Raw genomic sequence first — 25,488 nt, 5'->3', positions numbered from 1 at the left:
TGGGGAGAGTGAAATGTTAGGGATAATCCCTTTCAAGGCACAGGCATCCTTTAGATAAAGCATGCTAGGAGGCTGGTTATAGTCTGCTATGTCCACCTAAGATTGCATTCTTAATGCAAACAATAAAGTATGCATGGTATTAAAGCATCGTGCTTATGGAGCCCTAGTTTCCCAAGACGGAGTCTTCATTCTTGTCAATAGAAAAGGATTCCCCTCCTCCCTGTTTCTTTGACAGCAGATGGGGAGGAGGAAACCTTTAATCAGGTCAAATACCTTTCCAGAATATTATGAACTATACTGACAATGTGTTGCCCCATTTTGACACTCGGTGATTCAAGTGAGAAGTTGGGAGGCAGGCATAAGGTTGACAGTCAATTTCTTGACATGGCCATGAAGTTTTAACAAAGCTGTAGAGATAATCACAGCTGTCAAGAATGCTCCTCTATAGGAACATGATGGCAAAGGACAGGAGTCCCCCACCTGTAAGCTGCAATGAAGACAAGTTAGTCAATAGTACCCAAGCGTTGCCATGATCTTTTGACCATTTCCTACACAATTTTGTTTTTTGTTTTTTTTAATGATGTTTATTAGAAGTTTAAAAATTACAGAGAAAAGAAGAAAAGAAAACAACAAAAAAATTAACAAAACATATATTACAATACATAGAATCATAGAATCATAGAGTTGGAAGAGACCACAAGGGCCATCGAGTCCAACCCCCTGCCAAGCAGGAAACACCATCAGAGCACTCCTGACATATGGTTGTCATAAAAAAGAAAAAAAAAACATAAAAACCAGTACAACAATAACAATAAAAAAAAACACACATCCAATATTCCATATCTTTATCTTCCATTTACTCATTTCATCGACCTCCTCACACCTCCCTTTTTGTATTCTAGTTTAATTATTTGTTTCAACAAATTCTTTCCATCTTTCTCAATTTTTATTGGGTAATGTATCATAACAGTCTAACCTATTAATTAACTCAGCAAATCCTTTCCATCTTTCATCTTTCATCTTTTATATTCTGTCGTTCAGTTTACCTTAATTTATTTTAACCTTATCTTACCATAAAATACCTTAAAGCTTAAAACTTAATACTTATTTATACATAACTCCTTATATCATTTCTACTAAAGCCAAATAGTTTCATTCCAACATTTTTCCTAATACTCGTTAATTTTACACTAATTCCCAAAATAAATTTTTAAAAACTTTCTTCCAATCTTCATCCAACGTCTCTTCTTCCTGGTCTCGGGTTATGTCAGTCCTTACTGTCCATTCCATCTACTCCATCAACCTGGTAATCTTGTGTCCGAGGCTCTTAAATCTTTCCCATGTCCCTTCTGCAGATCTTCTTCTTGTTTATACCTGCACTTTACCTTGTCTTTTGTTGATCTCTTTCTTAATTTCTTTCCTTTCTCATTGAGGAGTAGGTCTCGGGGAAACTCCAACCCAAAAATATCTCCATCTCCCCACAGCAGATCAGCCCATTCCCCACAGTCCCATTCCCCACATTCAGCAGTGTAATCCAGAAAGTATTTAAAAGCATGTTTCAAAGTCCCTCCAAAATTAAGAGCCCCCACAACTCCAGACCCCCCCTGGCCCGCTCCAAATTCAGTCTTCAAGAACAGTGGCTTATGCTCCTGCAGGACCTCGGGTCTCTCCATTTGTGTTACTTGAGGTTCAGCGGCATCCTCCTCCATTGTCTTCTGCATTTGCACTTGCCCTGTCAAAACAGGTTCCTGGGTTGGTTCCTGAATGGTTTCCATAAGAGTATTCACTGCTTGTCCAAGGTTTTTGACTGCAACAGTCACCAAGTCTATCTTCTCATGCAGCTGCTCCAGCAAAGCGCTTGTCTTACAAAGAGCAAGCACCAAACCTTCTTCTAAACACATTTTTATTCAAAGTCAGAGTCTGATCCCACGATCCTAATCTCCACAGCTGTGAAATCCCCAGATCAACTCCAGCAACAATTTAACAGGCTCCCTCTAGAGGAGACAATTTCTATTTGTATCCATCTTTTGAAAGCAAGTCCAACAAAAGAAAAATTACTTTTTGTTTCTTTTAAATGCAAAAGGCAACATTGGAATCAATTTGTTTCTCTTCTTTAACTATCTGTCAAAAGACGTTCCATTCACATTCAATGAACTTCCCCAAAAATTTCTGTCTCTGACACCCCGTTCCCAGGTTTGAGATGGTGGAAATTTATCTTTCTTTACTCTCTCTCCTGCAGGCTTGAACAATCAAAATTCCCCCCTCTTTTCTCCTGCTTCCAAGAGGGGTTTTGGTGGTTAAAACTGAAGGAAATTTAGACCTTTATATATGACTTTCCAGACTTTAGCTTGCACAATTTTTGCTTCAATCTGTCTACAAAAGCGGAAGGCGGACTTCCTGTTTAGAGCCTTCCCGCTTCGGTACCAAATTAAAATGTTTCTTAATCTATTTTTCCGTTCTACTCACGGGTACTTGTTTAGAGTCCAACTGTCCACAGGAAAAAGTCAGCGCTCTCCGGCAACGGCTGTGCGGCTTCACTCTGTAAAAATAGCGGTCGATTCAAAACACTCACCCCACGTCGCTTCGGATCCCCGAAAAAGGGTTTCCCTGCAAGTAGGGGAGGCGCTCCTGGTGTCAGCCAAATCCCACGTTCCCAGGCTTCCTCCGCCTGGGATTTTTCGCCACGGCGGCAAGACCCGATTTTCGCGGAGCGGGTTCCTCTCTGTCATAGGAGCTCCGCCATTGCCGATGGCGCTAACCCGGAAGTCTATTTCCTGCACAATTTTGTATGCATCTGCTCAGAAGTAGGATTGTAACCTTAGTGTTTTTGTCATTTCTCTTATTTTTTGTTTGAAATTTCAGCTTAAGAGAGCATCAGTGTTTTGCAAAAATGAAGGATTTTTCTATGAATCTAAAAGTTGATTCTCTTTCCCTTCAATGAAGCAGTTGTCTGGAATGCAGGTTTTAAACAAGGTTAGAGTTATTCAGTTCTGACACTTAGGGTTGAACCCAATGAAGTAGTCCCATTAGTGCCAGGACTTCTGTCCGTTCAATGGGACTTCCTCTCCTCTCCTTACCCTGCATGTCCCCTGAACACATACAAACACAATTTGGCTCTGGAGGTTTTGGGGGAAACCCAGAACACATTGTGAGGAAAGAATGTGGAGAACCAAACTTAATGCGTAGAACTGAACTTAAGACTGAGGAAATGAGAAATTGAGAGAAACTAAAAATGACAGATTGGCTCCTCCCTGGCTGTTGCTGCTTCTCTGAGGCTGCTGCTTCTCTGGCCAGTGGCTGTGGGGATTTGTGTTTCAAAATGGCCTCCAATCCGCCTCAGAACATGATACTGCTTTAGTGCTGTCCACAGTCCCACCCCTCAAAAAATAGCAGGTGCAGACCCTCCAAATGTCCCTATTTTCCAGGGTCAGTGCCGTATTTACAGAAGCCATCCTAGTTTCTGATTTGATCTTGGAATATCCTGCTTTTCCTTAGGATGTCCCTATTTTCATCAGAGAAATGTTGGAGGGCATGGAGTTATGCGACTCCAGAGCCAAGGAGCCAAGTAACTACACAACCTTTGGAAGACACCTGAAGGCAGCCCTAAACAGTAAAGTTTTTAAATGTGTAGTGCTTTATGTTTTTATGTATGTTGGAAGCAGCCTAGAGCGGCTAGGGCAACCCAGTCAGAGGGTGGAGTATCATCATCATCATCATCATCATTCATTATCATTCAAAGTCCCTATTACTATTGGAGAAACGTTGGAGGGTATTCAGGTGGGAATGTGCATCCCAGATCACACTGGACAGTTTTCTTTCAGATTTGCATCACCATGTTCATCAACATTCCGTCTGTGCAAGCATGCTTTATTCCAGGAAGAAAAACTGCACACAGAACACGCTGTCACTCAAGCGTCTCTTTTGCTGGACCAGGACACAAAAGGAAGAGCTATAGTTAAGCATCTCTATCTCTGGTTCAGACTTCAATGACGACTCTGTTCAAATCACATCTAGCCTTAATAATTTAAATGGGGGAATCCTTATTTTAATCTTGGTTGTTATTCCATTCCCTAGCCAGAGCAGGCTTTCCCCCCAATCCTTGCCGTTGTGTGAACCTTTGAAGGCTCTGTAAAACAAGCCTTGGCCCAGAATGCATCACAAAGTCCTGTGGATCCGGGGATAATTGCCTGCCTCAAAGCCTCAGATGGAACACTGCAATACAAGAAACTCCAAAACTTCTGACATTTATCACTCTAAAAAGCAGCTAGTGGAAAAGCAAGCCCTATCAGATAAGATGTGTCAGTCAAGATTTCGATGCAGTTGGCTGCGGCTTGAAAAGGGCACATCACAATAGATCTGCAGAACAAAGTGCAAAGAATGTTAGATCTCCTGCAGCCTGAGAATTTTCACAATGGGAACAATCTCTGTAATTGATAATGAGCACTCATGGTTCCCGCATGTGAACTTTAGTTGGGAGCAGCAACTGTGAGTGCGCTGAGAACCAGCAATAGCTCATTCAATTTATCCCCAGAGATCAGCTTATGTTAAAATACTCGGCTGAGTTATGCATGGCACACACATACAAGCACACGCCAAATCAGGAATCACCGTTTTCTAGATCTGACTGATAAAATGAGCAGAGTAACTTAAATGTTTGGGTAGGGGGTGGAGATGCCAACACTGAAATGCAAAGTTCAAATCTTTCCAGCTTTTGATCTTGAAATAATACTCTAATTTATATGTACAGGTGCAAACGTACAAATAATTGCTATAATTTAAGTTGAAATACACTACGGGCACAACCACACCATATGTGTAGCTCACATTTAGCTCCCATTTAAAGCACATAGTTTCCCTCAAAGAATCTATGGAACAGTAATTTCACCTTCAAAAAGCTACAGTTCTCAGCTCCCTTAAAAAGCTACAGTTCCCAGAATTCTTTGGGGAAGTCATGTATGGTTGTGCACACAGTCTTTGTTCTGGGTTTATTGGGCCAGGGCTAGCCACAGTTCTTCTGATGAGACCTTTGCTAATTTATTACATTTATATTCTTCCTTTTCTTCCACAGGAATTCAAGGTGGCATACATGCTTTCCCCTTTTATCTTGACAACAGTCCTGCAAGGTAGGTTAGGCTGAAAGATAGTGACTAGCTCAAAGCCACCCACTGAGCCTCATGGCCATGACAAAATTTGAACTTGGCTCTCTCCAGTTCTAGTTAAGGATGGGGAAAAGGTTTTGTTCAGTTCCCATTTCCCAAACCCACAACTCCCATTTCCTTCAAAACCTGCAAGTCTCTGAATGTTGTGGTGTACTTCTCCAACTGAAAAATAGGTACAAAGATGGGGAATAGGCAAAAGTGTGTACAAAGGGCATATATTAGTTAAAATAGCACACAAAATGCATCATATTAGTAGCAATTGCTAAGTATATTAGGAGATATATAGCCTAAAATGCTGTTGAATTTTCATGATGACATTTGTGGTTTTTTCCAATCCCAACTAATGTGGAAACATGGCCAACAACTGTACTTATGATTTGGAAAATGAAAAACTGAAACTGATGGATTCATCTGCCCCTAGTCGGAATCTGATACTCTAACCACTAGATTGCAAAGCTTTCTGCTGCAGTTATTCTCAGCACCCTTGCTCCTCTGAAGTAGGGTTTTATCCGGAAAATGCATGGGAAAATTTGGACTTCCTCTGGAATTATATCCCCGTTAACTCAGCCAAGGGACAACAGTAATTAGCATAATCTTCATGTGGTGAATGCTTTTTCTTTTCATTCAAGTTTTCAAGATTTCTGTGTAAAGGTTCATCACACATGATTCACTGTATTAATAATCACTTTTTATTGTGTTTTTGGTGATTAAATTATAATGCTACCTTTTCTTTTCCTCTTTTAATGTTCCCACAAGCCACACTGTACTGTTTGGTGGCTTAGGTGCTAACAATCAATGCTCAATACGGGGAAACAGAGGCTGGCTTGGGATGCACACCACAGCTACATGAGGCCTTTGTTCTTCAGTCCAGGAAAGCACATGCCAAGAGGGAGGGAGTAGAAAGAGGCAATTGTGGATTTGGCCACAGAAAGAGAGAGGGGTTTAAGCTTCTTCCTTTTTTTTCCTTTTTTTTTGCCCCCAGCAGTGAGAATCTTGGAGGGCAAGAGAGATGCTGCATTCGTTACACAAGAGATGCCAGTTCAAGACTAGCATTGACTTTGTGTCGGTACATTTGTGTAGGTACCTTACACCAAATCAAACTATTGGTCCAGTTAACTCAGTATTGCACACGGACAGGCAGCAGCTTTCTATGGGTTCAGGCAGGGGACATTTCCAGCCTTACCTGGAGATGCCAGGGGTGGAAGCTGGGATCTTCTGCATCAGTGCTATTTTCCTAGAAAAAGAGGTGCCGGAACTCACTATGTTCTCTTATATTGGCAATGGCGCACACCTGAGAGGTGCTGGAACTGATTTCTGGTGACTTCTGGCTGAAAAAAAGCCCTGTTCTGCCTGCATTATCTCTGAACTACGGCACTATCCCCTTCTGAACACCTGCCAGATTCCCAGTTTGTTACAAAGCGTACCACACACGAGGTAATGGGCTATGGTTGAAAAAGGCTGGCTCAGGAAAGTGAGGGAAGCACGAAACCACCTAATTCCCCAGCTCCCTCAGCTCCCATCATTGGCTGGCAGGTGTGAGCTTTCCCTGACAAACAAGGTGAGAGGCTGGTTTGTCAAAAGCTCCAGGTGAGCATCCCAAGGTCCAACAGCCGCTCACACCCTCTGGCTGACCTTCTGTGTTTTCCTGGCACCATGGTGCCAGCTGCTTTGCAAGCAGGACGGCACAGCGGGGTTAGCGCTTTGCCTCGTGTCGGTTTCTAAAACAGTTTCCATACATGGCGGCTGAGTTGCCTCTGTGAAATGCAATCCCGTCCCTTTGTGGGCTCTGCGGGTTACAGAGGGTGGCGACGAGTAACCATAGAAACTATGTTGTAAAACAGCATGGGATTTGACGTGTAATAAAGTGCTACCACGATGCAAGCACCTGAGTGGAGTCCTTCAGTGTAATTATAGATGCACTTGTAACTAGCTTAAGCAGGAACAGTCCTGGGCACTGGAAGCAAAAAAAACCTTTTGGCTCACAGTATATGGCAGGACTGAGCCAAAATCTAGGTTTTCTATAGAGTTCCCCTCCTGTTTTCCCCTCCAACACCTTTTCGGAGGGAGTCAAGCAGAAGTGGAGAGCTTTCCGTGGTTTTTGTTTCTCATTTTTGGCCTCTTCGCCAGATTTTAAAAATAGTTGGGGACATTTAATGAAAAGGAACCAAGCAGCTCCGTTGAAATCTAGACCAAATAATGGTAGCTGAGTTCATTTGAAAATCAGGCCCTATTCAACAGCCAGATGGCTTTTTTTTTTTTTTTTTTTTTTTTTGGCCAGACGTTCTATTTTCATTCCTTTCGATAAAAGAAAAAAAGAAAATAAATGTGGGGAAAACAGTACATGACAAAAATGGCTTTGTGAGACACCAGTGGAGAGTCCTTCCCAGCTCTCTAGGAATGTTATAAGAGATGGGACCACAAAACCCCCCACAACATTTATTATCAGAGTGCAATTCCATGAAAATCAAGCCCATTAAGCCCCACAGATCTCAGAGGCCGGTCTGGGCTTCATTCTCTCCCACTGAAGTCAATGTGACTTAGCTTGATCCTGCCCTCATTTTTCTCCAACTTCAGTTGTATGTTTGCCTTAAAAACCTGCCCAGCCTTCACTTTCAGTCAGTAGAAGAGGCTTTTGGGTGGGTGGGTATCATTGTGAGCATATTGGCATCCTTGCAGCCTAAAACTCATATCCAGCTTTGGCATCAGCAATTGGCCAACTCAGGTGACACCCCAGCATTTAATCATGAAGACTGAAATTCTGTACATGTTTACTTGGAAGCAGGTCCCACTGTGTGTAGAATCGTGGGTGCAGGATTTTACAGCATCTCTTTCTCTCCCTCTTGCTTGCCCACCCCTGGACTTGGATAGAACTATAAGTTGCAGTCCTGCAAGAGATTGACTTATGAGAGTAGAAGAACACTGGAGCTGGGAACATCCGATAAACTGGAAAGTGGGCCCCTACCTCTTTGCCAAATAGAAAGAGTGATTTTATTTTATTTTTTATTTTGATGTTTTTGTAATTTTTACATTTTTTTGTTTGTATTGTTTTATTGGTTTTGTTTGTTTGTTTAAGGTGTTATTTTGTTCTTAGGGGAAGGGGTCAGGGCTGCCGGGGAGTGGGCCCCAGCCCACAAAATGGTTGGGGCATGTTCCACAGGGACTGGGATGCACTGGGACAACCGATCTCAGTGATCACGGGTAGGAGGAGGAGTTACGCTAAGACCAGACCATGTCATTACAGAGGGGGCAGGTTTAGTCATTGTCTGAGGACTATCCCTGCCTCCGGGTCTGGTCCTGACCGGATGGATACTAGAATCAGCAAGGGATACCCACATGACCTGAAGGTGCTGCTGTGCAATGCCAGGTCAATGATTCATAAGACCACTGCCATCCATGACTTGATCATGGATGGAGGACTTGACCTGGCATGCGTAACAGAGACTTGGTTGGATGAAGCAGATGGGCCTGTCCTTGCCGCTGCTTGTCCACCAGGTTTCTCTTACGCACAGCAACCCAGGTCATGTGGGCGGGGGGGGGGGTTGCAGTGATTTTTAGGAAGTCATTAGTGTGCACCAGGCGTCCTATTGGGAAGACCCAGTTTTCCGAGTGCATGTTCTGGAAGTTGGGCAATAGGGGCAGTACAGGATTCCTTTTGGTGTACTGACCTCCCCGCTGCACCAAGGATTCCCTGCCCGAGCTGCTTCAGGTGGTGGCGAATGTTCTCCTGGAGACACCTAGCTTGGTCGTCCTAGGGGATTTTAACATCCATGCCAACACGACCTTACAAGGGGCCGCTCGGGACTTCGTGGAAAGCATGGCCTCCATGGGGCTGTCCCTGAATAAGTCTGGCCCAACCCACAGCCACGGACATGCCTTGGACCTGGTGTTTACCTCTATGGATGTTGGTGATCTGACACTAAGTAAAAGCGAAACGAAAGAAGTGCCATGGTCAGATCACTTCCTGGTGCAACTGGACTTCTCTGCGACCCATCCCCTCTGCAGGGAGGTGGGACCAATTTGGATGGTCCGCCCCCGCCACTTAATGGATCCAAATGGTTTCCAGAGAGTGGTAGGGGATGCTTTATCCCATGTTGATGGCCTTTCAGCTGATTCCCTGGTGACCTGCTGGAATGTGGAGTTAACCAGGGCTATTGACTGTTTGGCTCCGAAGCGCCCTCTCCGATTGCATGGAGCCCGGACAGCCCTGTGGTTTTCCACGGATCTGAGGGCAATGAAACAATCGTTGAGACGGCTAGAGCGCCGGTGGCGGATAACTCATTCCAAATCTGACCGGACACAGGTTAGAGCTCAACGTCGAGCCTACCAAGTGGCGATAGCGACGGCGAAAAAGAATTTCTTCACCGCCTCTATTGCATCTGCAGAAAACAGCAGCAGGAGACTTTTTCAGGTGGTTCACAATTTAGCGGAACCACCTGCAACATCGGGGCCCAGTACGGGCCACATGTTCTCCTGCAATGATTTTGCAAAGTTTTTTGCAGATAAAATCGCTCAGATTCGGGAAGAAGTAGACTCCACCGTGGGAGCAGGGCCGGGGCGGGAGAGTGCTAGAGTTCTGTCTAGTCAAGTTGAGTGGGATCAATTCCAATCTGTTACCTCCGAGGATGTGGACAGGCTGCTTGGACGAGTGAAACCAACCACCTGTCTCCTGGATCCTTGCCCATCCTGGCTTATAAAAGCTAGCCGGGAAGGACTGGGCGATGGGCTTCGTGGGGTGGTGAATGCTTCCCTCCATGAGGGAGCCTTCCCAGACCCGCTGAAAGAGGCGGTTATTAAACCGCTTCTTAAAAAACCATCTTTACATGCGGCCACGATGGCCAACTATCGCCCAGTCTCAAATCTTCCATTCTTGGGCAAGGGGATTGAGCGAGCGGTTGCCGAACAACTCCAGGCACGCCTGGAAGAAGCGGACCATTTGGATCCCTTCCGGTCGGGATTCAGGCCTCATCATGGGACTGAAACTGCCTTGGTCGCACTGGTTGATGATCTCCGGCGGGCTAGGGACAAAGGTGAGAGCTGTTTCCTAGTTCTGCTGGATCTCTCAGCGGCGTTTGATACCATCGACCATAACATCCTTCTGGACCGTCTTGAGGGGCTGGGAGCTGGGGGCACTGTCATACAGTGGTTCCGCTCCTTCCTCCTGGGCCATGTTCAGAAAGTGGTGGTGGGGGATGAGTGTTCAGACCCCTGGGCTTTTCAACATTTACATGCAGCCGCTGGGAGAGATCATCAGGAGGTTTGGGCTGGGTGTTCATCAGTATGCGGATGATACCCAGCTCTACCTCTCTTTTAAATCAGAACCTGTGAAGGCAGTGAAGGTCCTGTGTGAGTGTCTGGAGGCGGTTGGAGGATGGATGGTGGCTAACAGATTGAGGTTGAATCCTGACAAGACAGAAGTACTGTTTTTGGGGGACAGGAGGCGGGCAAGTGTGGAGGATTCCCTGGTCCTGAATGGGGTAACTGTGCCCCTGAAGGACCAGGTGCGCAGCCTGGGAGTCATTTTGGACTCACAACTGTCCATGGAGGCACAGGTCAAATCTGTGTCCAGGGCAGCTGTTTACCAGCTCCATCTGGTACATAGGCTGAGACCCTATCTGCCTGCGGACTGTCTCACCAGAGTGGTGCATGCTCTGGTTATCTCCCGCTTGGACTACTGCAATGCACTCTACGTGGGGCTACCTTTGAAGGTGACTCAGAAACTACAACTAATCCAGAATGCAGCAGCTAGACTGGTGACTGGGGGCGGCCAGCGAGACCATATAACACCGGTCTTGAAAGACCTACATTGGCTCCCAGTACGTTTCCGAGCACAATTCAAAGTGTTGGTGCTGACCTTTAAAGCCCTAAACGGCCTCGGTCCAGTATACCTGAAGGAGCGTCTCCACCCCCATCATTCTGCCCGGACACTGAGGTCCAGCGCCGAGGGCCTTCTGACGGTTCCCTCATTGCAAGAAGCAAAGCTACAGGGAACCAGGCAGAGGCCCTTCTCGGTAGTGGCGCCCGCCCTGTGGAACGCCCTTCCAGCAGATGTCAAAGCGATAAACAACTACCTGACATTCAGAAGACATCTTAAGGCAGCCCTGTTCAGGGAAGTTTTTAACGTGTGATATTTTACTGTATTTTTGGTTTCTATGGAAGCCGCCCAGAGTGGCTGGGGAGGCCCAGCCAGATGGGCGGGGTATAAATAAATTATTATTATTATTATTATTATTATTATTATTATTATTATTATTTTGCATGAGTCACAGTGCAATCCAATGCATGCCTATTCAGAAGTAAGTCCCAGTGAGCTCAATGGGGGTTACTCACAGGTAAGTGGGTGTAGGATTGCAGCTTTAATTGCCCTGATGTTGCACAGTTCACACAAGCCAACTACTCACATTAAGGGCTATAGCTCAGTGGAATGCTGTATACTTTGCATGCAGAGCACCCCAGGTCAAATCCCTGACATTTCCAGGTATTATCTTTATTATCATTATCATTATCATCATCATCATCTTGCATTTCCAGATAGAGCTGTCTGAATCCCTGGATACCCACTGCCAATCAGCATGAGTAGACAATACTTTTCGAGAGAAACCAATGGTCTGACTGGGTATAAGGCAACTTCCTCGGAATTGTTTATTAGTGAAAGTCAGCCACCAAATCTACCATGATAAGTATCCATACAGAATCCATGTATTGGTACTGATATCCATTTACTTGTACTGATGATACAGGTGGCAGCTGACTTTCACTCATAAACTAGACTTTGGCAGGAGTGGACAGCTCAGTGGGGCTGAGATGGGGGTATCATGGAGCCACCTTCCCTAAACAGGCCTTGCTGCTGCTTACCAAGGTGGGTAAGGAGGTGATAGAAGGGCTTTGCAAGCACACTGGCAGAGCCAATGCGGCCCTTCCACCAGGACACCCACACAGCCCCAACTGTGTCATCACCCTGTCCTGCCCCCACATCTTCCTACTAAGAGGCAAAAGCACCGCAGGGTGACTCTGCAGCAAGGCTCCACCACACCAGCTAGTCCTGGCCATAGCAAGATGCCTTGTTGCTTCCATGAATGGAAGCAGTTCTTCAGGGTTTTAGGATGCCTAGCCTGTGGCTCATGTCAGCTCAGGTATGTAGTGGGGAAACTATGATTTCTCATTACATGCACCCCAGGCCGAAAGATGCAAAATTTCCTCAGACACAGGTAAGAAATTGGTGACTGGAATGAGCTCTTGAGAGTCAGAATCCAGAGGTGAAGTCATACTGCACAAAGGAGCAGGATGCACGTGACGTAATACAAGGAATCCTCATCCTCAGACAAACTTCCAAGTCAACATTATCCAGCAGTTCTTTAGTCTTCTAAATCAAGTCTTCTTTTCTGAAGCACCCCTGTGCTTGGGGGAGGGGGAGGGAGTTTCTCACCCATTAATTAATGAGAGATGAACATTAAAAAGTGGAGGACAAGCCGAGTTGCTGCTGAAAGGCTGCAAATTGCAGGAGGTGGAGCTGCAGTCACAGCTCTCTTCAAACCCTCTGCTGTTGGTTATCTCTTCCATCAACAGCAAGGATGGAAATTCAAGCCTAACCCTTTCTCACTTCAAAATTGAGAAGCACCAGAGTGGAAATGTTCTCATTTCTCAAGAGCACCACGCACACATCCACACGCACTTGTTAGCTGTTAGTTATGAATTGCCAGGAGCACTGCTGGATTTATTAGTGTTCCTCCACTCAAAAGCTCCATTCTATACAAGGCTTAAACTGATTTCTCACTTTGACGAGATTGTTCCGTTTAAGCCCTGGCCTAGGAGATTGTACATTCTGTCTGAAGGCTTCTGTTGCTTTGGCAGGCAGCCTCTGCTTACTGCTCTGTGCTTCAGATCCTATTTGCCCAGTTTCCACACACACACACTCCCAAGAAAACTGAAAGAAAATCATGCTAATCTTAATTATCTCAACATGGAAACTAGCCCTATGGATTTAGTAGGCACCATTTACAAAAAAAAAATAGGTCCCTTTACTCCTAGGACTTTCACCTGACCAATATTTTGAACGTATTGCGCGCCGATTAATTCTCCTAGGTCCGAGAGCTTTTTCTCGTTTATGTGCTTCTCGAAAATCTGATCTTACCCGCCGAATTGAAGCTCGCTTAAGCACAATCTCTCTCCGGATTTCCGGCGCATCTAATAAGATCTGATTCAGCAGGTAAGATGGGGTTTTCACAAGGCACTAACTGAATTTAAGGCTGGGGAACTGAGAAATGGAGAGAAAGTGAAATTGACAGATTCATCCACCCCTGCATGCAAGTAAAAGGAGTGACTTTGAAGATGGAAAGCCCCCCCCCCCCCATGTTTTATTCTGGTAGAACCCTTTCCCTTGTCACATACATGTCAATGAAGCAAACACAATTGGCCTCGTACACAAGTCCACTGTAGTTATTAGCTTGCAAAATAAATTTACTCGCTTGCTGGGAGCTGGTAGTGAAGGAACAGAGAACTCTGTCCCTCCTGCAGCAGCCTGCTGCATTCCTGTGTGGAGAGGCAGGTTTTGCTCCTCTCACTTGGCTTGCATGCTGGAGCCACAAGAGAGTCAGAGGACCCCGTCCCACTCACTTGCCTGCATAGAATTCCTTATTGCCTATGGCTGCTGCAATCCAGTATACAAGGCTGAAGAGATAGGGGGCAAGGAAAAGGAACACAAGAAGAGCCTGCTGGATCAGGCCAGTGGCCCATATGGCCCAGCATCCTGTTCTCACAATAGCCAGCCAGATGCCTACAAGAAGCTCAAAGACAGAACTTGAGCACAAAACACCCTCCCCACCTGTGATTCTTGGCAGCTGAGATATACAGCCGATGATACAGGCTTAATGCCTGCATGAAAAATCCACTGGCTGCATTCAGGCCACGCTCTAGCACAGGGATGGGATATCTGTGGACCTCCGGGTATCATTGGACACCAGCTCCCATAAGCCCAGCCAACAGGTTAAATCATCAGTGATTATGAGACCTGTAGTTCCACAACATACGGAGGGCCACAGGCTCCCCATCCCTGCTCTACGTTTCTCCCCAAGAAGGGAGTTGCTTAGCATTGTGGCTACGATTTGCTCAGGCTTGAGTGACTGACCATAAGCAACATACAAATAGCTTCTGATTGTGTCAAATGAGAATTATTTGTGACTATATTCAGGCAGCGACCATTTTAAGCACTCCCAATTGGCGTGTGATGGCAGACACGCAGGTCTTTTTGGACCCGGGAGGAGGCAGAACGGGGTGGAACGGGGTGGGGAAAGGGGCAGGGCACAATTAAATGCGCTCCACCAACGTGCATGGAGGCCAGGAGCAGGAGCCCCGTGTGAAATGGTCACCACCTATATAGCAAAAGAGCTTTCATCAGTGCAAACAGCCCACCACAGCCAACATGGCTGAATTTGAATCAAGCAAAAAATACACAATGCTGCCCTTGTTTTCTGTTTCGTTCACTTCATTTAGCTGCTTCCTGCTAAGAAGCAAATCAATATATCTTTTAATTTAGGCATTTTATACCATCACTCCAGAGACTCTGTGAATACTTCATATGTTAAAGCAAGTTAAAGACTTACCTTGGTCAGGTTAGAGGCTCAAAATAGATTTCCTCCTGCACCAGAGAGAATGGCAGCCCTACATGGAAGTAAGTTCTGCCGCCATTGGTTGGTCTAAGTGTGACTCATAGTAGACACATTAGAATTAATGAACACAACTAAGTTAGGTCCATTAATTTCAGCAGGTCTACTCTGGATAAAACTGTGTTGAATTCCACCCATTGTTTCTTCGAAATGAACACTAAGCTGTAAGGCTGTATTGCAATGCACATTTACTTGGAAATAGTGATGCAAGTAGGGAACTTTAGTCTTAATGGTCTTTCCAGGGAGGGGTAGGTGGGCTTTAGGTGGCCATGTGTAATACTTCAATAGCAAAGCACATCATTAACATTTCTCCCTCACCCTCCTCATTCCCTGCTTTGCAACAGCTTCTGCATTCCTGAGATGTTAGAACAAAAACAGAACAAAAAAAGGTTGCAAACTCCCTTTTTAAAAAAAAAAAAAAAAAAAGCAGGAATAAATACTCTGAGCATGTGCGATTTTAAATTCACTTAAATCAGAGCACCATCATAACTGCAGGAATAAAATGGGTTTTGCTTCTGCTTCCCTGATGCTGAACACATTTGCTTGGGAATAAGCAACATTTTGTAGTAGAAAGGGCTAATATATTTTTAAAGTAAAAATAATAAAATGAGCATCTGTAGCCATCTACATGCCCAGCCAGCTGCTCCCTGAGTACAAAGTATTATTATTATTTTAATATGAGGAAAGGAAGGATGCTGTCCTGGCTTGGCTATACCAGCCAAGATGCTGGTGCCAGGCCTGGCAGCGGCTGCCCCCATAATCTTCCACTCTCTGGGTAGTCATGGTCAGGGGGAAGCCCTAACTGCATCACTGTCACATTGACTCTACCCATTATTATGTTCTTGCTTGCTGCTTTTAAGCATTGTATAATTATATGCACTTCATCATCTGTGTTTTGTTTATTGCATTCTGCTGTTGCATGTTTTTATAACTGTGCTCCATATCTATTTATTGTACCCCTTTGGTTTCCACTGTTGCTTAGTTTATAACATACAGCTGCACAGGTATTGCGCTTTGCACATTATGGTTTGGGCTGCTTACATTTTGTTCAAAAAACAACATCCCCTCCTCTCAAGCCATAACCATATGTAACCATGTGAGTGAGATGCTAAGCTGTTGAGTGGCAAGGGGCAATGTGCCTGGGGAATCATGGGGTGGTGCTGTGGTCTAAACCACTGAGCCTCTTGGGCTTGCTGATCAGAAGGTTGGCGGTAACTCCTGCCAACCTAGCAGTTCGAAAGCACGCCAGTGCAAGTAGATAAATAGGTACCGCTGCAGCAGGAAGGTAAACAGCATTTCCGTGCACTCTGGTTTCCAACATGGTGTCCCGCTGTACCAGAAGCACTTTAGTCATGCTGGCCACATTACCCAGAAAGCTGTCGGTGGACACACGTTGGCTCCCTCAGCCTGAAAGCAAGATGAGCGCCACAACTCCATAGTCTCCTTTGCCTGGACTTCACCATCCAGGGGTCCTTTATCTTTTACCTTTTTTACCTGGGGAATCATTATGTAGCTGGGGGTGTCTAGGCTGCCTTAAGTAAGATTGTGCCAGAGATGGGACTGGCTGGGTGAGGAGGAGAAGGGAGAGTTGATTGACAGTTCTCCCTCCTTCTGCCTCCACTGAATGAGTCCTAGGTTGCTCTGCCAGCCAGCCCTCTGACCTGTGGTGCTCTTATTGGATGTCAAGCCAGTCCTCAATAAAACAACTGTCATGTATGGCTTCATTGTGGATTGAGGGGGCATCCTGGCATGTATTACTGAGACCTGGGTGGGTGAGCTGGGTGGGATGCATATGACTCAGCTCTGTCCTCCTGGACAGAGGGCTCAGGTTGAAGGTGGAGTTGCCATCGTACATAAGAATTCAATCTGCTTCACCAAGAGATCCCTCACCATCCGCTTCCCTGCTTAGCAGGCTCTCTACTTGAGCTGGTGGAGGCCATCTCAGAGATGGTGTAAGAAAAATTGCAGGGTTTCTCTTCTGGGAGACTTTGACATCCACAGCTGGGCCACCCTGACAGGTCCAGCTCAGGCCTTTATGACCGCCATGAGACTATCTCAGTACAGCACTGACCCAATATATGCTGCAAGGCCACTGATGCAGGAACAATGGGACTCCTAGTCTAACGCTATTGGGGTGGGGGGCACATGTTCCCCACCCCTGCATAAAAAAAGTCCACACAATGAGAAAATGCACACAGGTAAGAACATTGCGCGCGCACACCCCTACCTCTACCAAGTCTTCAGAAAAGAGGCACTCAAGCAACATTCACTTTAAAAACAAATTAAAAAATAGAATAAAGGAGAGAGTGCAGTGAAATTGACAGTGAAACTTTTAACACTTGAAATCTCTATTTAGAAGTGCCTGTACAGGTTGTGTAAAGGCTGCAGGGTGTCTGGAGAGCATCAAACATAATTGACTATTTCTGGGCTCCTTTTTAATTTACTCTAAAATGGGGAACCTCCATCCTGTTATTCTGAAATTTGACACCTCTGATCTTTCAAGGGTGTAGTAGAAAGCCAGAAAGTTCCATGCCATTTTTGGATGAGGGTGGAAAGTGAAATTACAGGCAGTTGACTGGATGTCCCATTGAAAATTGGCTCAGGGTCCCAATGAAGTCAGTGGAAAAGCTAAAGGAATTGGGAGATATCTATTTATTCATTAAATGTATACCTTGCCCTTTGTCCCTGAAGGATACCCAGGACACCCAAAATAAAATGTGATGAAACTGTATCCATTATACACTAGTTAAAATGACTTTATACAATGCCTAAATATACCTACTCCATATCTGAAATAACAGTGGATGAAAAACAAAATGAATGCAAATCAAATTAATGCATTTTTAAAATAAAAAAGGTAAAGTGAAAAGAAATGGGAAAACAAAATGGAAGGTCTATCTCTCTTCTGGCCTTTCAGCATTATATTAAGACTCTTTTTTTATTTCAGAAGTCTTTTGGTATAGCTCCAGCTTCGTTGCTATGTTATCTCTCACTGCTTTTGTGTTTGTTTGTTTGTTTGTTTGTTTGTTTGTTGCTATTTTTCTCCCTATATTATATCATATGGTTGTTTTTGAATTTATTTGACTATTTTGTTTCTAAGTTTTTTGTTAGCCATTGAGTGTGTGTGTTTTAAGACATATTATTTAAAACTCATTCTCAGTCAGTTCTCCATCCAAAGACCGATTATCACATTAGAATATTTTAAGACATAGCATGTTTCCCATGTCACTTTGATGAGAAGAATGTTTTATTATTTATTAAGGATTAATTATTACCATTCTCATCCTGCATACTGCACCTTACGGAGTTAGAAACAACAGAGGCCAAAGCGGTAGGTCTCTGCCCCCTAGGAGCTTACAGCTGAGGGCAGGCAATGGGAAAAACAGCAGAGGAGGGGAGAGGCAGAGACAAGGTTAGGAAAGAAATAACATGGGGAAATGCAATCACCTGCACTTGACTGGTTCTTCAAGAGGCTTGCAAAAAATTATAATGCAATTCAAAGGCTTGTTTTCTTCAAGGAGCAATTCAGCTTCATGTCATATTCACAAAACACATTTGCACATAGGTCTGGGAAGAAGAAGAAGAAGAAGAAGAAGAAGAAGAAGAAGAAGAAGAAGAAGAAGAAGAATAGTAGTTTGGATTTGATATCCTGCTTTAACACTACCCTAAGGAGTCTCAAAGCGGCTAACATTCTCCTTTCCCTTCCTCCCCCACAACAAACACTCTGTGAGGTGAGTGAGGCTGAGAGACTTCAGAGAAGTGTGACTAGCCCAAGGTCACCCAGCAGCCGCATGTGGAGGAGCAGGGACGCGAACCCAGTTCACCAGATTACGAGTCCACCACTCTTAACCAGTACACTAAATAGCACCCAAGAATAATCCTGTTTCTGGAAAACATAGTAGATCAGAACCCCACCCCCACCCCGCACTTTAACATTGCCTTCTAATGTTCCAGTTCCCCTTGCGCCATTTCTCTTTTCTTCTTCTTCCCTCCCCCCTTTTTCTCAACAGGTTCTGCCTCCATGCAAGCAGGCAGAGATAGATACACATGCAGTCCTAGGCTGGCATTGCCCTGTCTCTCTCTTCCTCCACCACCACCCCACCCTCCTGCTGTCTTGGAGGTGCGTTAATCTCTACAGAACCTTTCCAAGCCTCTCCTCTGGATGATTCGTTTGCGAAACAATGAGGCATAAATCACAGCCATGTCACTTCTTTTTCCCCTTAAAGGGTAGCTGAGGACAAGCACATCTCAGCATCCATCCAATGAGGCCTTTCTCTCCCCACTCCTACCACCCTGAGGAACTGTACAAAGGAAGTTAAAAAAAATCTAATCCCAACCCGCCCCCCTTTCAGAGCCCGCCTGGCCCTTTCAAGCAAGGCACAGGAGGGGTTTTTCATTTTTTTTAGTATTAAAATCCCACAACGTTATTAAAAGGAATTGTTCAATCCCTTTAATTGGCTCGGAAGATAAATTCTTTCCTCAGCCCAGGGGTCACGGCCATCAGCAGCTATTTATTAGCTGCATTGATTGAGAAGAACAGCCTTTAAATGGAAATAAATTGAATTCTATGGCAAAGAGGATTCCATACAGGCTACTAATGTAAGACAGGAAAGCTTAGCAATCACTCAGAGGGGGTTTGTATTCTGTATATATTTTTTCCTTCTTTCTTTTCAATTTCTTGACAGCCTCAACTATTCTGCTCCCAACCACACCCACCCACCCACACACACACCAGCATGTATACCACACACACCCCTAAAAGAAGACAGGACCCAGAAACAATGTATAGAATGACAGGATAGCTTGCCGAGCAGATTCCCCCGCCAAGTTGGTTATCTGGTTTGTTCTTCACTTGCCACTCAGGCAAGAGCGGATGGAATTTGTGGGTAGAATGAGGACAAGAGGTTAAAATAATTGAAGAAGATATTTGTTTCAAGCCACCCCCATTAAACCAGCAACAAGAAGCACTTGTTCAAAAGGAGAGCAGGTTAGGGTAAGGTGAAGGATTTAAAACCTACAACTACAGACAAATGTATCAATACCACAGATGGAGAAACTAATACGACAAGTCAGAGCTAACAACTAATGTTGTTGTTGTTGTTGTTGTTGTTTAGTCGTTTAGTCGCGTCCGACTCTTTGTGACCCCCATGGACCAGAACACGCCAGGCACTTCTGTCTTCCACTGCCTCCCGCAGTTTGGTCAGACTCATGTTTGTAGTTTCGAGAACACCGTCCAACCATCTTGTCCTCTGTCGTCCCCTTCTCCTTGTGCCCTCCATCTTTCCCAACATCAGGGTCTTTTCTCTTCTCATGAGGTGGCCAAAGTATTGGAGCCTCAGCTTCATGATCTGTCCTTCCAGTGAGCGCTCAGGGCTGATTTCCTTAAGAATTGATATGTTTGATCTTCTTGCAGTCCATGGGACTCTCAAGAGTCTCCTCCAGCACCATAATTCAAAAGCATCAATTCTTCGGCGATCAGCCTTCTTTATGGTCCAGCTCTCACTTCCATACATCACTACTGGGGAAACCATGGCTTTAACTATACGGACCTTTGTTGGCAAGGTGATGTCTTAATAATAATAATAATAATAATAATAATAATAATAATAATAATAATAATAATACAATAGCCACCACAGACACATTTCATGAACGGTGGGGGGGGATATTTGATTTAGATTTAGTTTGCATTTAAAGGCCAGCTTAACTTAATTCACATTTCCTTTGTGAACTGAAACAGAGTCATCTTTCTCACAAAAGAGAAGGCTATCAATGACTACTAGCCATGATGACCACACTCTGGCTCCACAGCTGGAGGCACTAATGCTGGAAACCATGGGAGGGGAGAGTGCTCTTGTGCAAATGTTCTGCTCCCTGGTTTCCCACAGGCACCTGGTTCTCCACTTTGAGGACAGGAAGCTGGACTAGATGGGCCACTGGGCTGATCCAGCAGGCTTTTCTTGGGTTCAAAAATCACACTTCTCCAAATTATGCAGCCAAGCTGCATACACTACGACATGGAAAGAAATGCATATATTAGTAAAAACAGCATGCTGAAAGGCTTTGTATTAGGAGAAGCTGCTTTGCAAAATGTGTACATTAGGTAAAATTACATACTGTAAGAGAATTTCACACAAAAATTGTGAGGATTTTTCAACAACAAAAAAGAATCAGAAGCTGATGCAGAAATGTGAAGCACCAAACACAAGATGGGGAAAATGAGGAATTGGGGGAAACTGAAATAGATTTGTCCATCCCTAATGGTGGTGTTACTTTATTGCTCAGCTATCCCATAAGGAACATGACTGAAGACCCCACCCCCCATCACATGGCTCACTCTTGGGCTATATCATTGTGCGCTGGCCTATAGCCTGGATGGTATCATTACATTTCTTGACAGGCCGACCAGCTTGAAAATATGATGTAAGCTCTGTTATTTGTTACTGTTGCCTCAACAAATAAATAAATGTGCTTATGTATTCATTTAAAATGATTTAAAGCTTGAAAAATGGAGGACTGTCCTTCTCTTTTTTTAAAAAAGGAAGAATAATATTTTGCCTTCTAAACGACACATTTTTATTTTGCCTTTGCCACCATCCACCGACTGCCGAATACATTTCATGGTGCTCGCCTTCATCTGGGAGTTTAATTGCTTGAGATTGTTACTCGTAGGCTGTTAATTTATTAAAACCAGATCCCTTGTATTACTCCGGAGCCCAGAAGAATCATTGCATTCCATTAAGGGCAGCCGCGCGTGCCGGCTTTGCTTTGTCTCCGGCCACCTCTGTAATTGCACCCCTCTGCTAAGCTGGAAAAAGCTCCCCAGATGCCAGGCCAGGCAACTGGCTTCTCATCAGGGCGGATTATGCTGAGAAACGTACGGACTTGTCGCAGGAGGAGAGGAGGGAGCTGGGAAGGCAGAGTGCAGCAGGGTTTTGTTTCAGGAAAAAGAGAGGTGGAAGTTGCCAAGTCTCATCTGCACAGAAGGAAGGATGGAAGAGAAGTTCCATTCAGCTCGCATTTATAGGTGAGCTTCACCTAATTCACTGTTTCCAAAACAATATGCAAACTGAGATGGGGCCATCCTTTGACATCGTCAGGGAAGTTTTTAATGTGTGACATTTTAATGTATTTTTTCATCTTTGTTGGAGGCCACCCAAAGTGGCTGGGGAAACCCAGCCAGATGGGCGGGGGTACAAATAATAAATTAGTAGTAGTAGTAGTAGTAGTAGTAGTAGTAGTAGTAGTAATATCTGCGCTTGCCTGAATTTTGCAACGCACTTCGTCATCCAGGTTGTGTGTACAGAAAATGCATATTGCAGGGTAAAGTGAAAATAACATACAGAAATTCATTGTGTTTGCAAAAACTGCTTTGCCAAAATGTGTGTATCAGCCAAAACTGCATTTCAAATGTTGGGTCGGAAATAATGGGGGGGGGGCTCTACCCTGAAGTCCCCGGAACAAGGATAGAATTAAAATGCAATCACAGAATCAGAGAGTTGGGTGGAACCTTGGAAGTCATCTGGTCCAAAAATTAAATATAGCACCTCTCATCAAGCTCTCCTGTTGCTTCTCTCACTTTGCACCTCTTCCTCTAATAGATGCTTTCAGCTCCTTCTGTGCTTTTTTTATGGAAACCTTCTCTGAGTGCTTGTTAATTTGTGACCTTTATCCAAATTAATTACAGTGAAGTAGTTCTCACAATCGCTAGCATGGATTAGAAGAGCTTCCAAGTGCTCCTTGGAAGAATGGAAAGCCTTTGTGCCATTCTTTAACCACTCCGATTGTGTGAACAGAAGGTGTTGATAGATAAGTAAGGCACTTGGTGAAACCTTGGGAATGTCTCCTTAATTTTTCTTTGCCACATTTAAAATGAGGTTCACACGAAGGATGGCTGCAAAAAACTTCTTAGTGTGCGTTGGCAGAAAGGTGGCATAAGCAGGTAGCAAGGAAAGAAATGTTGCCTGCTGAAAATACAGGATTTATACAGACTTGGGGCTAGGTCTCTCATCTCTTCATTAACCAACCCCTAATGAATTGCCTCTACTGTACTGAAAACAATGGTGCTTTGAGTGGGTATCAGGTGTTACGAAAGTTTTAGCTGTGTTGTTAGACATTCACAGATGCAGTTAATGCTCTAGTTGACAAGTGATGAGTAGGCATGTGAGAACTGGCTCTACACCTCATGGCAAAGTGGCTATGTGGTTGCTTTAGCCGAAGGAGAGTTGTACTTACTTGGAGAATTATGAGAAGATAAATGATGCAAAGGTGCAGCTATATAGCATGATAAGTGTGGGGCTGCTGCAAAAAATGACTACAGTGGTACCTCGGGTTAAGTACTTAATTCATTCCGGAGGTCCGTTCTTAACCTGAAACTGTTCTTAACCTGAAGCGCCACTTTAGCTAATGGGGCTCCCTGCTGCTGCCACCACGCCACCGGAGCATGATTTCTGTTCTCATCCTGAAGCAAAGTTCTTAACCTGAAGCACTATTTCTGGGTTAGCGGAGTCTGTAACCTGAAGCGTATGTAACCTGAGGTACCACTGTAGTCCCATGTCTGATTCCTTATTTCTTGATTTCATTTATTTCATGAAATTTACATACCGCTTGACTGTATAACCTCAAGTACAACTTGCCATGTGCTCTGGCATCCTCACACTATGTGTTTCCAATCACCTTGACCTCTCCTGAACATCAATAGCAGTGTCAGCTGCTACAGTTGATAAAGGAAGCTCACTATATGAGCTTCCTTTATCAACTGTATCAAGCCAAGGGTAGCCTTACTGCATATAATGGAGGAAGAAGAACTCAGTGGTAGAGGACATGCTCTGCATACAAAGGTTCCCATGTTCAATCCCTACCATTTCCAGGCAGCACTGGGAAAAACTAACACCATCGGAGAGACAATACTAAACCAGATGGACCAAAGGTCTGATGTGATATAAGAAAGGTTCCTGCATTCTGAAGATAGGGCTGCCATTTTTAAAATGTCTGTCCCTCTAAAGACTGTTTACTAAGAAGGCGCTTTCCAAAGTTTTCCATGTGAGTGGTTGACCGCATGCCCTTGGAATTCAAGCCATTATTTCCCAGGCTACCCATTTTTGGCAGGTTTTGAGTGACTTTGGGTGCCGTTTCTGGACACATGGCGATATGATCACACAATGGCTTTGCCGTGTGCCAAACTCTGCATGGACCCACTATGCTCACATTCACAGTGCGCCAATTTGGACACACCTGTTGGACTCTCGAGTTTCTTTGTCTCCTAGAGAATCTGGTAAGCAAGAACCAAGTTCCACAGCAGCCAACTTCTCTCCAGCAGAGACTGCTTCTTTATAATATGTGATTTATTTTAGCCACAGGTTGGCCAAACCTCATCAAAGCTCCCTTTAAAGCCGTAAAACCAAGTAAAGAAAGGCTACAATGTAAGGTTCCCAGAAACCCATTTCATTTAGATTAAACTAGGCAGTTATTGTGTTTTAATACCAGAATTGATTATTATAAGTATGTTTATTGAGCTTTAGTAGCCTAGATTTGTATCTATTTCATAGTTGTTAATCTGCGATAAATATGTTTTTAATAATCTTGCACTATTTATTGAGCATAAAGCTGTCTACTGAAATGGAGAGTGAGATCGCTAAAAGATACTTATTGTATGTTACTCTGCCACAAATTCATTGCTGCATCCCTTTTTGCAGAGATTTACTTTTAACTAGGGGTAAAAGGGATGTAGCTCTTGGGCAATAAATATATTTTTAATAAGCTATTGATATTTAACCTGTTATCACCAGCTTAACAAACGCATGGCATTAAACGGCTATCGGCAAACCGCTCTTCGTAATTTCTTCTTCGGGATTTGATGAAAGTGGCACTGGGAAACGGAAAATCTAGAAATAGGAGCAGTGTGGGCCTTATAGGACAAGTTGTACCTACACAGCTCCACTGATGCGTCTATGTCTTGCTATGCCACATTCCAGCTATTCTTCTCCCATATGCCCACCTACAGATCCGCCAATACATCTATGCCTTAATAGGCTGCACTTCTGCTATTCTGGTCCACATGCCCACCTACAGCTCTAGCAAGGCATCTCGTTCCTGGCATAGAGCACATTCTTCTATTTCAGTAAACCTTGTGATTGCCAATGCAATTTACTTTGGACTAGAGCTGATGGGCAATCCATTAAGTTTATCTCATTTTGGCTGAAGGTAAGAAAATTGAAATAATAAACAAAACTAACAAAGCACCTTCAAACACAAATTCCAATCGCACTAACAGGAGCAGTGCTTTTTTTTCTGGGGGAACACAGGAGTACGCATGCCCCTAAACCAGGCACAGGCAAACTCGGCCCTCCAGACATTTTGGGACTACAACTCCCATCATCCCTAGCTAACAGGACCAGTGGTCAGGGATGATGGGAACTGTAGTCTCAAAACATCTGAAGGGCCGAGTTTGCCTATGCCTGCCCTAAACATTTTGTGAATCTAACGGGAGAAGAAACTAAAATATATATAAAAAAATAGTTTCTTCTCTAGCACGGTAAATCATCAGTTCCGTTGCTACCCCCGATGGTGGCCTCATTTCCTGTCACAGTCTTTCCAAAGTCCAGACAGAAGCAAGCATTTAATGTGTGAAGTAGGAGTTGGAATCTAGCACAGTGACTGGTCAGTTTTGT

At 44.4% G+C, this 25,488-nt stretch overlaps 1 long non-coding RNA gene across 1 annotated transcript in view; it reads right to left on the bottom strand.

Annotated features, from left to right (window-relative positions):
• Window positions 1-3,708: 3,708 nt before the first annotated feature.
• The window catches only part of LOC309337459, a 37,393-nt gene continuing 15,613 nt past the window's right edge, over window positions 3,709-25,488 (bottom strand). Inside the window, exons 2-3 of the long non-coding RNA XR_014154322.1 lie at window positions 6,343-6,487; window positions 3,709-4,356 (exon numbers count right to left, since the gene is read on the bottom strand). This is a non-coding gene — a long non-coding RNA (uncharacterized lncRNA). The remainder of the gene's footprint in view (window positions 4,357-6,342; window positions 6,488-25,488) is intronic.

Source organism: Podarcis erhardii, assembly GCF_964252035.2.
Source record: "Podarcis erhardii genome assembly, chromosome: 2".
Classification (NCBI taxonomy): domain Eukaryota; kingdom Metazoa; phylum Chordata; class Lepidosauria; order Squamata; family Lacertidae; genus Podarcis; species Podarcis erhardii.
This window is presented reverse-complemented; position numbering and strand designations above follow the sequence as displayed.